The 17,413-nt window shown below is 33.9% G+C and overlaps 1 pseudogene; it reads right to left on the reverse strand.

Annotated features, from left to right (window-relative positions):
- Nucleotides 1-1,225: 1,225 nt before the first annotated feature.
- On the reverse strand, nucleotides 1,226-1,345 carry LOC112478784 (annotated as a pseudogene).
- Nucleotides 1,346-17,413: the final 16,068 nt, after the last annotated feature.

Here is a 17,413-nt window from a genome sequence, read left to right on the forward strand (position 1 = left end):
AATAAATAATATTAAGAAAGATAATAGTATCTTTAAAAAAAAGAAGGTATATCCAACATTCATCTGAGCCAGGAAAAAATTACTCAGTAAAGACTCACAAAATGTCTACTTTTCACTAACTTAACTCCCTAGTGTGTCCTTTAAGATAAAATCATCGCAAATTAAATTAAACACCTTGCATAACAGGGTTATTAAATTGTCACACTACCAAAAATGACTTTTTGGTTCAAAGTTTATCTGTGGTACTATCTTCGGCAAGTTAGAATTAAAGCGGTTTTTGCTTTATGAAGATAACATGAAATGCTTTTTTTCCCCAGCTTTATTGAAATATAATAGACAATTAGTTGTTCATATTTACATTGTACAATTCAATGAGTTTTTTGTTATAGTTGGCATACAATAATATACTAATTTCAGTTGTATAGGATAGTGATTAAAGATCTATATAACTCACAAAGTGATCACCCCACTAAATCTTGTACCCCTCTTCCCCCTTACATAGCTTTTTACAACATTGTTAACTATTTTCCTTATGCTACACTTTGTATTTCCATGACTGTTTTGTAACTATCAATTTGTACTTCTTAATCCCTTTGCCCTTTTTCACCATGCCTTCAACGCCCTTCGCACCTAATAGCCCTCAAAATATTCTCTGTATCTATGAGTTTGTTTCCATTTTTGTTGTTCTTGTTGTTGTTTATTTTGTTCTTTATATTCCACATGTACATGAAATCATGTGGTATTTGTCTTTATCTGACTCACTTCATTCATCACAATACCCTTTAGGTCCATCAAGGCAATATCTTTTCCATTCCTTTCCTTTTAGCCTCTGTGTGTCTTTTAATCTGAAGTGAATCTCTTGTAGACAGCATATGTAGGGGTCTTGTTTTCTTATCCATTCAATCATCCTATCCTTTGGTTGGAGCACTTAAGTCTTTTTCATGTGAGGTTTTTGTCGATAGACATGTAGTTACTACCATTCTTTATTCATGTTTTTATACATGTTTTCCCTTTTTAGAGAAGTTCCACCAACATTTACTCTAATACTGGGTTGGTGTTGATGAATTCCTTTAGCTTATTTTTGTCTAGGAAGCTGTTTATTTGTCTTTCAACTTTATTTATTTATTTATTTTAAGTGAGGTGACCTTTGGTTGACCTCACAGATTGCAAGGATCTTGTCAGCTTACAATCACTTATTTTTATTTTTTTATTTTTTTACTTTTTACACCTACAGTACCTGGTCTTCCTAAGTGGTCTTCCATCCAAGTACTAGCCAGGCCTGACCCTGCTTAAGCTTCCGAGATCAGACAGGATCGGGCTTGTTCAGAGTGGCATGGCCATAGACTATTTGTCCTTCAACTTTAAATGAGATAAGATATTGCTGGATAAAGTAGTCTTGGTTGCAGATCCTGGGTTTTTATCACTTTAAATATTTTGTGCTCAGCCTATCTGCCCTGCAAAGTTTCCTTTGAGAAATCAAAAAGATTTCTGCCAGTCTTATGGGTGCTCCCTTAGAGGTGACTAATTGCTTTTCTCTTGCTGCTTTTAAGATTCTCTCTTTGTATTTAACCTTTCACATCTTAATTATGATGTGTTTTGGTGTGGGCTTCTTTGAGTTCATCTTTTTGGGGGACTCTCTGAGCTTCTTGGGATTTATGTCTACTTCCTTCACCAGGTAAGGAAAGTTTTCCATCATTATTTCCTCAAATAGCTCTTCAACCTCTTGTTCTCCCTCTTCTCCTTCAGATAACCCTATGACATGGATATCTTTGCATTTAATTTTGTCCCATAGGCTTCTTTAATTATTGATATATTCTTGGTGACTTCTTTCTTGCCATTCTGATTATATGTCCTTGGCTTCCCCATCCTCTATACTGGTGGTTTGACCCTCTTCTTCATCTGCTTCATTCTCTCTAATATATTCTTCATCTCAGATAATATATTCTTCTTTTCTGACTGGTTCCCTTTTATAATTTCCCTTTCCATTTTTATGTTTTTTATTTCTTTGTTGAAGTTCTCACTGAGTTCATCTACACTTACTCAGAGTTCACTGAGCATTTTTATAACCAGTGTTTTGAACTCTGAATCTGTTAGATTGCTTAACTACATTATTCCTGGATCTCTGTTCTTTTCTCTCATATCTTTTCTGCTTCTTTATCTTTCCATTTTGGCTGCCTTTCTGTGTCTGTTTCTATGTACTAAGCAAAGCTCCTAAGTCTCCCAGTCTTATTGGTGTGGCTTTGTGTAGCAGGTGTCCAGTGGAACAGTCCTGAGAGAGGTTCAGCTGCAGGTCAAGTTTAGCCCCAGCCTGTGCCCCTCCAGGGCCACCTGTTAAGATTCAGCAAGCAATCCACAAATGCTGTGCTTACAGTTATCTCAAGAAGCCATGACAGAAACCAAGGTGAGCTGCCACCAGTGTGGGTCTTGGAGCTGCTCTGAAGTGTCACAGGACTCACCAAAGACACAGCTGGATGTGGCTTAGGTAGGGCAGAGAATTGGGGGAGGTAGAATTTCAGAGCATCCTCTGGCCGGAGTGAACTCTATTATCAAGTTTCATGATGTCTCAGCTATGGTGGCACTGTATCCACACATTGGGAGGGGGGAGGGCTCAAAAGAAGATCAATGAATACAGCCAGCACTTCTCCCTGGGAGAAAGTCTCACCTACAGGCCTCCTTCCAACAACTCAGTGTTCCACCGTAAGTCCCTGGTGCCCCCTAGGCAGCTGATCCAGCGCTGGTTCTCAGAGCAAGCAAGTCCATCACTGTCAAAGTCCATTTACTGATATAGCCCCTTTAGGAGGAATGTATGCAGCTGCCATAGCCTCTGTCCCACTCAGGGCGTGCAGCCTCGCATCTTTGCCCCCTCCTACCTTCTACTGTTGCAAGATAATTTCTTATTTCTCTCCCTAGTTGTAGGGCTTCTGTTCATCTAGACCCTAGGTGACTGCTTGCTGTTTGCTCTGTGTTTCCATCACGATTTTGATGTGTTTCCATCACGATTTTAATGTGTTTGCAAGAGTAGATGAACAAAGCCTCTATCATCTATGTCATTTTGCCCAGTCTTAACATGAGGTGATTTGTACATAGAAGCATGTTAGTTCTAGTTCTTAAATTAACAAATATTTTATGTTTAACAAAAAATAACCAATAATTTAAAATGAGATCATTTCAATATAGCTTCTAATTCTAAATATTTTTTTTGAATGAGATACTTTCTTAATGGGTATATGCATGGAATATAGGTCTACTGAGAATTGAAACATTTATACTTTATGTAATTGTGATGAACATATAATTTGTTCTTCATTTTGAAGAAACAATAGAATTCTACGATATGGTGACAAGAGAAAAGGGGAGAATTAGGTTTACGACTTATCCAAAAATATCATAATTAAGAATTGAAAGAAAAAATCTTGACCATTTCCTGTTTTAACCCATCAGAAATCATCTGATTTTCCAAAATATCATTGTCACTGAACTTCATTGTAACGTTAAATAAAGTACAGGCTCATCTAAGCATTATTAATGCTTAATTAAAAGGAGGCCTGCACTCTGTTCACCATTGTACATAATAAACAAAGTCAAAAAGCAAAGAAAAGCTCTTAAACCTTTACTTTATTATTAATGGTGATTGCTAATTATTTTTTTATCATTCAATTTTTTAATTTTGATAAATAAAATCCTAAAATATGACACATCTTCACCCATTCAAATATATTTTCCAGTAAATGTATATTTAATTTGAAAATTATTTCAATTACCTTTAGGTCCCTTAGTTTAAATTCTGCCTTTTTCTTTGAAAAACAGACCAGTCCCTTTTAATATTAATTCAGTTAAAGGATTGTCCTCTCACATATTCACCAGTAAAATTCTCTGTAAGCTTACCCTAGCTTCTCTTCTAACTAAAGCTGCATATAAACTAACAAGATGGCTTAACTGAGTGGTCCAGTTGGACTAAATAATTTGGTGTGTATGTTTTGTAACCAGCCAATGAAACAGTTTACAATTAATAAATCAGTGCTTACATAGAAATATGAAGTCTGTTTCTATGCAAATAAAAAGAAATAGAGACCAGAAGAAACATTATAATTTCCCAAAAAAATGCAGGTAAAGTTTTGAGGGAAATCCTGAAATATTCAAATAGAAATCTTTCTTTTTCTTCACAAGAGAAACCTAAAATAATGTTGATATATCTTAAAGAAAGTTCCAATCGCATGGAAGAAATGGAAGTAATGATTCCTGTAGAAAGCTGTTTTCATTGATTATGCTTTTAAGTCTAGTGTACATGATGAGTCAAGAGATATTAAGACCATCAAAGATAAAATAAATATGATGCCCTTGTAATACCTGCAATTCGAAACACAAAATATAAAAAACCTATATCGGCCATTTTTATACCAAATTAACTTTCTCCAGTTCAAACCTCGAACTTGAGATCAAACAAAATCGTTTGAGAAGCAGAATATGCTTTAATGTTCTATTAGTTTTTAGTCAAAGTAAATGGTATGTATCAGGATTAAGAAAAAAACAATCTCTGTACATTTAAGAATCAAATGAACATTTTCAAATTTTGAGATGAATTAAAGCTTAGACATAATATACTCAAAGGAATTTAGTTTTTTTCATTTATATTTATCAAATCAGTTTAAGCTCAGCCTTACTTCTCTGCATATCTTTATTTCCTGTGAATGAGTTGGTAAAAAGAATGCCACAGCACCCATTCTGATTAGCTAGCAGTTAATGTGGAAACTGATTTAAAGTCTCTGCCACTGAAGATGTCAAAATAGATGTTACAAGATGATAGCACTGGGCTCGAGATGTCAAACATAATTAAATTTTTTTTCCGAATGTACTCCACAGTTTATACATACTGAAATATGTCTTGCCTTTTGAACTTGTAGAATGCTGTGCTCTGCAAAATGAGAGAGGCTTTATTTTAGTTTAGACTCCATTTAGGAGTGAAACCATTTCATTTGTTGATACCCAGAGGGTTCTTCATTTTGGCAGGACTGATTTCTCTCACCCTCTTATCTATCAAGGTTGCTTTTTCTTCCCATTCCTGCGGGTTATCCAAATTAGAGAATAAATGAAGACATCTTTCTTTTTACGATGATATCACTCATTTTTTTTCTTTGAAAGGGGAATCAGAAGTTGCATGTTACTTAGCCATATTTATTTACTATTTACTAAGCTTATCCTAAAGTATTTCCCTTGGCAACAATTGTGGTAAAATGATGGAAGAAAAAACAAAATCTATCTCTTTGCCTTTTTATGACATGTGCTCAAAACACATTGAAAGTATAGAATGAACTATGTACTTCAGAGAATATCACCATAGATTCGCACCCTTATATGGAAAATACAGAATTCCAAAAGCATGGATCCTGCAAAGAAAATTCTCTGTCTCCACATTCTCAAAAAGTAATCTGTGGAGCGCTGACTCATCCCCAATCACAGCCAAGCACCCTATATCTAGCTTTGAAGTATATGTAGTTGGTCAATCACATTGTTTATATCTTTTCTGTCATGAACTTCTAATTTTTATTTCATTGTGATCAGAAGATGTAGTTGCAGTCTTTCCAATCTAAAATATTTATTAAGGTTTTCTTGGTTGCCTAATACATGGCTGTTTTTGTAAATGTTTTTATAGCACTTAAAACTATTTGGTTTTCATTTGAAGAGCACTAAGTACAGTACATTCTGTTACTAATAATTATTTGTGATAATTGTTCAATTCATTTTGTACATTTCATAAATCTTCTTACTCTATCAAGCCCCAATTAATGATGTAATACAGCTCTCTAGAGATGAGAATGAAACTTTTGTTTTTTACACAAAAACTACATAAGATAAAGAAAAAAGATTAATGCTAACAAAAATGAGTTAAAAAAAGTAAGACACTTGCTAATTCCTCATCTTTTATAAAATGACATCAATATATATAATTTCATTTCTCAAGCTATAAAATGAGACTATTAAAATTAATGAATAGGCCTACAAATATGCTGCAATACATATTTTCAGGTTACTGAGATATGTGGAGGAGTTGAGAGCATGCATAGTGGAAACAGATATTATATAGCCACAGAAAGGAAACAAAACACAAGAAAGCCAAAGATAAGATCACATATACTAATACAACAGAATTAATATCAAATGTCTATCATAGAAATGTAAGTGATATTAAAATCACTTTTTAAAAGAAACTGACTCCTTAATTGAGATAAGTTAAAAGAAACAAGTCTCAGCCATTTATTGTATACAAGATGATACCTAAAACAATGTAATTCATAGCTTGAATATAAAAGAGTAAGCAAAGAAACAAAATTATACAAATAAAATGAAAACAAACAGAGCAATACCGATGTTGGGCAAAAATGAACACAATATACAGAACATTAAATAAAACAAAGAATGTTGCTTTTTTTTTTTTCATTTTGATGAAGGATTTCTTGTTCAGGTAACGCTAAGGATTTCTTAGAGAGAAACATGGGTGTTCTTTTTTAGGGTCTTTGTATATTTAAGTTTATATTTAGGGTACCTTCACAAAGGAATGAAAACATGGTTTATGTGAATATTGGGACTGTGTTAGTTTATGCTTATGACTCTTAATGTAGTTTGCTTGGTTAACTACTGGTATCTAATGTCCCCAAGAGATTATTGAAGCCAGTAGACTTTTTCCTAACATTTCTGAGTGATGTGTTTCTACTGCTTGGATAATGAATGTTTAGAGCATAATTCTATTGATGATTTATATTATATACCTGACATACATTACTACCTTTAATTCTTTCACAATTCCATGATATCTGAGACTCATTGCAACTTATTCAAAGTGAATAGCTCTTTTCTTAGTAATGGAGAGGGCAGATGCTATGGTACTTTGGATAAATTTCCTTAAACTGTTCTACTTATACTGCACTTTCTTAGACAAATTCTAAGAAATTTCCTAAAACTCTGCTGCTAATATAAAGACCTTCTTGATGTTGCATTTTATCAGAGTCCATAATATTAAGCTGATATCAATACATCAAAATAAGAATTAAGGCATATCATCTCAAAAGCAAGTTCTTATCTGCCAATTAATTATTCCACAAGATTTTACTCAATGTTTAAAAAATATTATGACACTTTGATACCAAAACCTGGTAAGTTTCACACACACACACACACACACACACACTACGGACCAATTTCTCTGATTAATACAGATGCAAAAATTCTAAACAAAATATTATCAAATTGAATACAATATATTAAAAAGACTATACATCACAATCAAGTAGGGTGCATTCTAGGGGCACAAGGATGGTTCAACATATACAAATCAATCAATGTGATGCACCACATAAATAAAATAAATGATAAAAATCATATATCAATAGATGCAGAAAAAGCATTTGACAAGATACAGCATCCATTAATGATTAAAATACTTAATAAAATGGGTAGAAGGAAAATACTTCAATATAATGAAAGCCATATATGACAAACCCTCAGCTAATATCATACTTAATGATAAAAAACTGAAATCTTTTAAGATCAGGAAAAGAAAAAGATGCCCACTCTCACCACTCAATTCAATACAGTTTTGGAAGTCCTACCAAGAACAATCAGGCAAGATAAAGAAATAAAAGGCATCCAAATTGGGAATTAAAAAGTTGAATTGTCACTTCTTGCAGGCAGCATGATTCTTTATATAGAAAATCCTAAAGACTCCACCAAAAAAAAAAAAAACTATTAGAAACAATAAACAAATAAGTAAAGTTTCAGGATACAAAATTAATGTACAAAAATCTATTGTGTTCCTATAAACCAACAATGAAATTGCAAGAAAAAAAAAGGGAAAATAATCCCTTTGCAATTGCACAAAAAGAATACAATTTCTAAAAATAAACTTAACAAAGGATGTGAAGGATATATACACTGAAAATTATAAACCATTATTTAAAAAAATTGAAGAAGATACAAAGGAAAAAACATTCATGTTTATGGATTGGAAGAATCAACATAGTTAAATATTACTATATTACTCAAAGCAATATATAGATTTAATGCAATTCCCATCAAAACTCCAATGGCATTTTTTAAAGAAATAAAACAAAAAATCATCAGATTTGTATGGAATCACAAAAGATTCAATAGCAAAAGCAATCCTGAGAAAAAAGAGCAAATATGAAGGTATCACACTGTCTGACTTCAAATTATGCTATAAAGTGACAGTTATCAAAACAGCATGGTATTGGCAGAAAAACAGACACACAGACCAATGGAACAGAATTGAGAGTGCAGAAATAAACCCACTTATATATGAGCAAATAATTTTCAAAAAAGGAGCCAAAAACATATAATGGATTAAAAAAAAAAAGCCTTATCAAATGGTTAGCAATTCTAACAGGGATGAGATGGTATCTCATTGTGGTTTTGAATTGCATTTCCGTAATAGCTAGCCGTGTTGAGCATCTTTTCATATATTTGTTGGCCATTTGTATGTCCTCTAGGGAGAAATGTTTGTTCAGGTCCTCTGCCCATTTTTTGATTGGACCATTTGTTTTGTTGTTATTGAGTTGTTTGTATGAGTTCTTTGTATATTTTGGATATTAGGCCCTTATCGGAGGCGCTGCTTGCAAATATGTTTTCCCATTAAGATGGTTGTCTTGTACCTTGTGGATGGATTATTTTGCCGTGTAGAAGCTTTTTAGTTTGATGAAGTCCCACTCATTTATTTATTCTTTTACTCTCCTTTCCTTTGAGGTCAAATTCATAAAATCCTCTTTAAGTCCAAGGTCCATGAGCTTAGTTCTTATGTATTCTTCTATGCATTTTATTGTTCCAGGAGTTATATTCAGGTCCTTAATCCATTTAGGGTTAATTTTGGTAGGTGGCGATAGAGAAAAGTCTGGTTTCATTCTTTTGCAGGTGGCTTTCCAGTTTTCCCAGCATCATTTATTGAGGAGGCTTTCCTTTCTCCACTGTATGTTTTGGGCTTTTTGTCAAAATTATTTGCCCATATAAATATGTTTACTTCAGGACTCTTGATTTTCTTCCACTGGTCCTTGTATCTGTTTTTCTGCTAATACCATGTCATTTTGACTATTGTCAGTTTGTAGTATAATTTGAAGTCGGGCAGAGTGATGCCTACAGCCTCCTCCCTTTTTCTTAGGTCGGCTTTGGCAATTCGGGGTCTTTTGTGCTTCCATACAAATCTGATGATTTTTTGCTCTATATCATTAAAAAATGTCAAAAGGATTTTGATGGGGATCTCATTAAATCTGTATAATGCTTTAGGTAATATGTTCGTTTTAACTATGTTGATTTTTCCAATCCAAGAACACGGAATATCTTTCCATTTCTTTGTATATGCTTTGATTTTTTTAATAGGGTTTTGTAGTTTTCATCACATATTTCATTTATTACTAGGTATATTTTTGTTGCAATTGCAAAAATAATTATTTTTTCACTTCTTTTTCTGACACTTCATTATTAGAATATAGGAAGGCTATGGATTTTTGAACGTTGATTTTGAATCCAGAGCCTTTACTGTATTTGCTTATTGTTTCTAGTAGTGTTCTTGTGGAGTTTTTAGCATTTTCTAAATAGAAAATCATGTCTTCCACAAATAGTGACAGTTTGACTTCTTTGTTTCCTATTTGGATGCGTTTTATATATTTCTCTTGCCTGATTGCACTTGCTAGGACATGCATTGTTTTATAGAATAACAGTGGCGATAGTGGACAGCCTTGCCTTGTTGCTGATCTTAGAGAGAAGGTTTTTAGTTTTTCACCATTAAGTATAATATTGGCTGAGAGTTTGTCATATATGGCCTTTATTATGTTAAGGTAATTCCTTCTACACTGATTTTGTTAAGTGTTTGATCATAAATGGATGCTGTATCTTGTCGAAGGCTTTTTCTGCATGATTGATATGATCATATGATTCTTAGTTTTTAATTTGTTTATGTAGTGTATCACATTAATTGCTTTGCATATGTTGAACCATCCCTATGCCCCTGAGTTGAAGCCCACTTGATCGTGGTATATAATCTGTTTAATATGTAGCTGTATTCAGTTTGCTAGTATCTTATTTAAGACTTTTGCATCTGTGTTCATGAGAGATATTGGTCTGTAGTTTTCTTTTTTATGTTATCTTTACCAAGTTTTGGTATTGGAGTAATACTAGCCTCATAAGATGAGTTGAGAAGTATTACCTCCTCTTCAATTTTTTGGAAGAGTTTGAGGAGAATAGGTATTAAATGTTCTTTGAATGTTAGGTAGAATTCACTGGTGAAGCCATCTGGTCCTGGACTTTTACTTTTTGGTAGGTTTTTGATGATTGTTTCATTTCCATACTGCTGATTGGTCTATTTAGATTTTCCAGTTCTTCTTGATTCAGTCTAAGAAGATTGTGTCTTTCTAAGTACTGGTCTATTTCTTCTAGGTTATTAAATTTGTTGTTATATACTTTTTCATAGTATTCTTGTATGATCTTTTGTATTTCTGCAGTTTCTATTTTAATTTCCCTTCTAACATCCCTGCTCTTGTTTATGTCCTTTCTCTTTTTTCTTTAGAGAGTCTGGCTAGGAGTTTGTCAATTTTATTAACCTTCTTAAAGAACCAGTTCTTTGTTGCACTTATTTTTTCTATTTTTTTTGTTGTTGTTTTCAATTTTATTTATTTCTACTCTAATTTTAATTATTTCTTTTCTTCTGCTGACTTTAGGCTTCATTTCTTCTTCCTTTTCTAGTTTTTAAAGATGAAGTGTTAGGTTGTTTATTTGGGCTCATTCTTGTTTTTGTAGATAGGCCTGTAATGATATGAACTTTCCTCTTATGATCACTTTTGCCATGTCTCACAAGTTTTGATATGTTGTACTATCGTTATCATTTGTTTCTATGTATGTCTTGATCTCTCTTTTTATTTCTTCCATGACCCAGTTTTTCTTCAGCAGCATGTTGTTTAATCTCCATGTATTTGTGGTTCTTCCCGCTTTCTTTTTACAGTCGATCTCCAGATTCAAAGCATTATGATCAGAGAATATGTTTGGTATGATTTCAACTGTCTTATATTTGTTGAGGCTATCTCTGTGTCCCAGTTAGTAGTCAATCCTTGAGAATGTTCCGTGTGCACTAGAGAAGAATGTATAAGCAACTGTTTTGAAATGGAAGGTTCTATAAGTGTCAATTAATAGACAAAGCTGGTCTAATGTGTCACTTAAGGATATTATTTCCTTATTGATTTTCTGTTTGGATGATGTGTCCATATCTGACAGTGGGGTATTTAGATCCCCTATTATGGTAGTGTTTTGGTCTGTTTCTCCCTTTAGTTCTTTTAGTAATTGTTTTACATATTTTGGGAATCCTTGATTGGGAGCATAGATATTAATAAGTGTTACACCTTCTTGGTGCATGATTCCCTGTATCATTATTAAGTGTCCCTCAGTATCTTTCTTTACCTTTTTTTATTTTGAAGTCTATTTTGTCTGATAAGAGGACTGCTCCTCCTGCTTTTCTCTGAATGCTATTTGCTTGAAATATCATTTTCCACCTTTTCACTTTGTGTCTATATTTGTCTTTGGAGCTGGGATGTGTCCCCTGGAGGCAGCATATGGTTCGTTTTTGTATTTTGATCCAATCTGTAACTCTGTGCCCTTTTTTTGGCAAGCTCAATTTATTTACATTTAGGGTGATTATTGAAATATGAGATCTTCTTATAACCATTTTACCTTTTGCTTTCTGGTAGCTTCATGTTTCCATTGCTTCTTTGTCTTTGTGTGTCTTTTCTTTTTTAATTTTGGTTGAGTTTTGTGGGTTTTCCCTCTGTTCTTTCCTGTTTTATATTATATACTTCAGTTCTGAATCATCGTAATGTGGTTACCATTACGAATACGCAAAGGATAGTTTTATATATATATACATACATGTATGTGTGTGTGTATATGTGTGTGTGTATATATATACAGTCATCCATTTTCTTCTGTGTATATCTATATTTTCTTCTGCACCTGTCTTATCTCCATTTTTCTCTGTGAATTTGGATCTTTGAATCCTCCCCTTTTCAGTCATTGTTGTCTCAATTTGTCCATATGTTTGCTGAATGTTCATTACTACCTTGCTATAGCAAATCTCTTTTTTATTGATTAAGCTTATAATTCCCTTTTCTTAGTAAGGGTTGCGCTCTTCTGTTTCTATCTGTCGGCTAGTCACCTTACTCCTAGTTATTTTTGTTGTTGTTGTTATTTTGTTGTAGGTGAACCTACTCCTTACCATATTTCCTGTAATGCAGGCCTCATAGTGGGGGATTCTCTCAATTTTTGTATGTCTGGAAAGGTCTTTATTTCTCCTTCATATCTAAAGGAGAGCTTAGCTGGATAATTTATTCTTGGCTGGTAGTGTCTTACATTTAATAGTTTGAATATTTGATTTCACTCCTTTCAGATTTATAAGGTTTATGCTAAGACTTATGACGATAACCTAATGGATTTACCTAATAATCTAATTGTTTTATTATATAAAAGAAGGTTACTGTCTTCTTTTCCCTGGCTGCCCTCAGAGTTCTATCTTTCTCATTGATGTTTGATAATTTTAATACAATGTGTCTTGGTGAAGGCCTTTTTGGGTTGAGGTAATTGGTTGTTCTGTTGACTTCTTGAATTCCAAGCTCCGGTTCATTCCTTAGATTTCAGAAATTCTCATCAACTATTTGTCTGAAAATGATTTTTAGTCCCTGCTCCTTTTCCTTACTTTAAGGAATGCCCATTTTTATGTTTCTTCTCCTGATGGTATCAGCTAGTTCTTGTATTTCTCTTTCATTATTTTTCATTTTGGTTTCTCTCCTTCCTTCTGATTTATTTCTAGATTTCTGTCTTCGATATCACTGATTCTTTCCTCCATTTAATTGACTCTATTTCCCAAGCTTGCTATTTTTTACGTCTTGCAGTGTGTTTTTCATCTCCAGACGTTCTATTTGGTTCTTTTTGAGGGTTTTGATATCCTTGCTGAAGAACTCATTCTGCTCATCTAGTTGTTTTTTAATTCCTAAACTTGTTGCTATGAATCTTTTCAGATCTCATTGATTTTTTTCATAAGTACCACCCTGAATTGTCATTTAAGAAGGTGTTTTTCTTTTGGTTTCCAGTAGGTGGCATCTAAGCCTCTTGGATCCCTGCTTTATATAAAGTATTAATAATGCCTTTCTTTTTTTCTTATAGATATTCATTCATGCTTGTTACCCTCAGTTTCAGTTCCTGTCAGTGTTAGCGACAGGTTCGGTAGTGTTTGCTCAGATTCCCCAGGGGCTCTGTAGTGTTCAGTGTCGGAGGATATGGACAGAGGGACCCTCTGGGTTGGGGCATGAGGTCTGTGGCTCAGTCTCAGTTTTGCAACAGGGCTGGTAAAAATCAACTGCTGTTTCTCTTCTGTGCCCACTTCTCTTTCCTGTCCTGATGCCTGGGCACTGCCTCCGGCCATAGGGAGACAGTTCTCCTAGGGAGAGCTGTTTAGAGAACCCACCACATATTACTCGTTCCTCTCCTCCTACAGAGAGCTCCGTCCTGAGAGGCAGCTTCTTTGTTTCTTCCAATCTACCACCTGACTCTCAGGGTTCTGATCTGTGATAGCTCTTATGTGCAGATACCATGCTCAGATGTTCTGGTGCGCAAGTTTTGTGTTTTTTTTTTTGTTGAATTTTAGATGTTAAGCTTATTTTTGTTTCAAGGGGAGAGATCTGGGGACATCTCTCCTCCATATTTCTAACCAATGTCTTTTTTAATTCAGAATCTGTTACAGCTAAAGAATATTATAGAGAAACATATTTTTACTAGTAAAATCTGCCCCAATTCACCTGAAAGGACAAGACTTCCTTGAAACCAATGACACTCACATATCCCTTCCCAGAATGGTGAAATGTACTGAGAACTAAATGAATCAGACACTGAACCAATTAGGAAAATAATGACTTTAAAGGAATATCCATGAGGAAACTAAACGTGAGACTGATTGAATGTTTGTTACAGAACATTTCAATGCACTTTGAGCCTCTACCAAGACAAATATTGGCAAGATTAAGTCAACCATTTCTATTAAAATAACTATCGATCATCCTTTGCTGTTACCTAAGAGTTGCCAACATTTTTTAAGACCTGATACACTAGATGGAATCAGCCAATTATACAGATTACTTTTAAAAATGAGAGCTTATAATTCCATGTATGAGCCCTTGTAATTCTCTTATTTTTTCTGGTAAAGAAATCCAGTGGGAAAGGATGGAGATTTGCACAGAATCTCATAGCTATAAAGACATCCTGTGGTTCCAAATCTACATGCGCTATTATCAGTTATTCTCGTTGACTGCCAATATTTTTCAGTGATAGATTTATGTAGTGCCTTTTTATCATTCCTATTAAAAAAAAAAAGACAAGAAATATCTCTTTGCTTTCCACTTGGAAAGATCGTGAGTTTTCTAGGACAGTATTGTCCAAGGGATAAACAGAGTGCCACCTATTTCTCTCAGATACTAAAAACTGATTTGAATGATGTTAAATATCCCAGAAATTCCAGTCTAATTCAATGTGTAAATGACTTACATTTATGCTCTAGGATATATTAAACCCCCAAGAGGACACAATTTATTTATTACAATAGCCAGCCATAAAGAGAAATAAGGTCTCAAAGGACACGCTTCAATTCTGTTTACCCCAAGTAAAATATCTTGGATATCTAATATCTAAAGATGTGCAACAAATTAACCCCGAAATATTCACAAGAATAATAATCTTTTCTCTTCTAAAAACAACAACAACAATAACAAAAACTGCTTAGAGGATTCCGAGTCTGACTGGATACTGTCACAACTGGGTTCCAAATTTTTCATTAATGGCCTAGCCTCTATGTGTCTTACTAAAATCAGTTTGACCAGATCCACTTCAATGAAACTCCAAAGGGAAACAAGCTGAAGAAGATCTAGAAGTACCACCTAAAGCTCCTGCCTTGGGATACATTAATTATAAACTTTCTTCCTTTTTATACATGAAAATAAAGAAAATCCTTTAGGAATATTAACTAAAAAACATAGAGAATATCATAGATGTATAGGATATCATAGTCAGCAATTAGACTCAGTAGCCAAAGGGCTCTCTTCCTGAATGACATCATCTCTGCTACAGCCATGTTATGCAAACAAACAAAATAGATAGTTATGGGCTCTCCTTTATTTATGTTCCTCATTCCGTTAATCTTTACTGAACTCTCATCACACTCAACACTTCTCTGTCAGTCAACTCGTTTCTTATGAAGTACTCTTGCTTTCTGCATCTAATATTGCTTTAACCGGATGTAACAGTCTTAACCCAGCAAGTTTGCTACCTTCTTTGCAGGATGAAAACATCCATGATTGTGTTTTGCTTACTGACCATCTTCTTGTTCCTAGAAATGATTTACAGAAACTTCTTATTGGTATTGCTGACTTAATTTGGTTTACAGATGGATCTTATCTGAAAGATGAACAGGGACATTACCATAGAAGACATAACTATTTATTTGTCTGAATAAGATTTCCCAGCAAAATTAATTTTTCTAACTCAAGCTTGTCAATCAGCCAAAGATCAAATATTTACACTGATAGTTGTTATGCCTTTGGTGTAGCTCAAGACTTTGGAATGTTGTAGAAGGAGCAGGCTTCTTAACTACCTCAGGGCTGCCCATACAGAAAGGAAAACAGGTTACAAAATTATTACATGGTATACAGCAGCCAAAACAATTGGCAATTATCGAAATTACAGGGCATTCTAAAGCTGCCAACATGGAGGCAAAAGAAAATAATTTAGCTGACATTGCAGCTAAACAAACAGCAATAAACAGCAAAATTATCCAGACATGACAATGTTTCTTCTTCCTATTAAATAAAAAAAAAAGACTCTCTTTTACAGATCTAACAGACAGCTGCAGAAGAAGAAAAGAGGATATGGCAACAAAAAGGGAGAAACTTTGACCTAGACAAACAGATATGGCTTAGGCCCAATCAGAAACCAATCTTACCTATAGGGGCTCAATTACCTTTACTTCAACATACATATGAGCTAACACATTGGAGTCCTGAAAAGATGAAAACCTTCTTCTACTGTAGCACATAAAGTGTGTAACAAATGTTCTATCATCCAAAATATAACCTTAGAAAGCCACTGCACAGATCCCAAGAATGTTTCTCACTTCCTTTAGATCCATTTGAGGTATGGTAATTGGATTTTATCCAAATGTCACCATCTCAGGATACAAATATGTGTTAATCATTATTCGTATGCTGTCTCACTGGGTCAAAGCATTCCTTTGCAGGAGAGCAATGGCCTTAATGGTAGGAAAATTATTATTGGGAAAATAATCCCCAATTGAGAAATTCCCTTTGAGTTACATAGTGACTAAGGGACTCATTTCACTGGGCAAATAATGCAAAATCCATATGTAACATTTGGCCTGGTTACAGCATTTTCATTATGCTTATCACTCTAGTTCTCTGGATTTGTGGAATGTACAAATGGTAAAATTAAAACTCAACTAGGTAAATTTTCAGAAGTTTTTAATCTCCCTCAGCCAAAAGCTCTCTCTTGTAATTCTTCTTAACCTAAGATCTACTCCTTTTGGTAAACAGCCTTTCTCCTCATTAAATAGTTACTGGTCACTCTATGCATCTAGATGAAAGGACGTATAAACCAAACCTAACTAAAAAGGAGACATTCTGAATTACTATCAAGGACTTATTAACCAGCTTAAAGAAATTGATAACTTAGTAACTGATTCACTTCACAGCGTGCTCCCAAGAGATAAACTTCAAAGACCACGTCTTACAACCAGGAGGTTGTGTCCTTTGGAAAAGACAGCAATTAAAGACTCTCTTTGGGCTTTTCTCAAACCTTTTGATATAGCCCAACTGCTAATAATTCTAAAGGTGTATAAGGTTACTTTTATGTTATTAATAATATTTTTATGGTTTCTCTTTTGAAATGTATAACAAATATTATTGTGTTTTTGAGAGAAGTTAAAAAGAATCAATTTGTCCTAATAAGTTGGTTATTTCTGAAAGAATAAAAAGAGGAAAACTAAGAAGGACAAGGAAAGTTATAGAAGGTTAGTGGAAAAATAATATTGAGAAAAGAATTTCATGTATAAACACTAGAATCCAATTATAAGAATACGCTGACTCCTAACTCAACGACTAACTGTATTAATTCAAAAGAAGCTGAAGTGGTTATATTTTAAAAAATGGCCTTCTGTAAAGGCCACTGAAGAACAAGAAATTTATATATGAAACTCTTACTCTCCTCCTGTCCTCTGAAAATTTTTAGATGGTAATTGTAATTTATACCATGCTGTTCTTATAGCTTTGGCCCTGATTAAACCTCCAAGTTACAGTTTCCAATTGTATAA

Source organism: Pteropus alecto, unplaced genomic scaffold, assembly GCF_000325575.1.
Source record: "Pteropus alecto unplaced genomic scaffold, ASM32557v1 scaffold22, whole genome shotgun sequence".
Classification (NCBI taxonomy): Eukaryota; Metazoa; Chordata; class Mammalia; order Chiroptera; family Pteropodidae; genus Pteropus; species Pteropus alecto.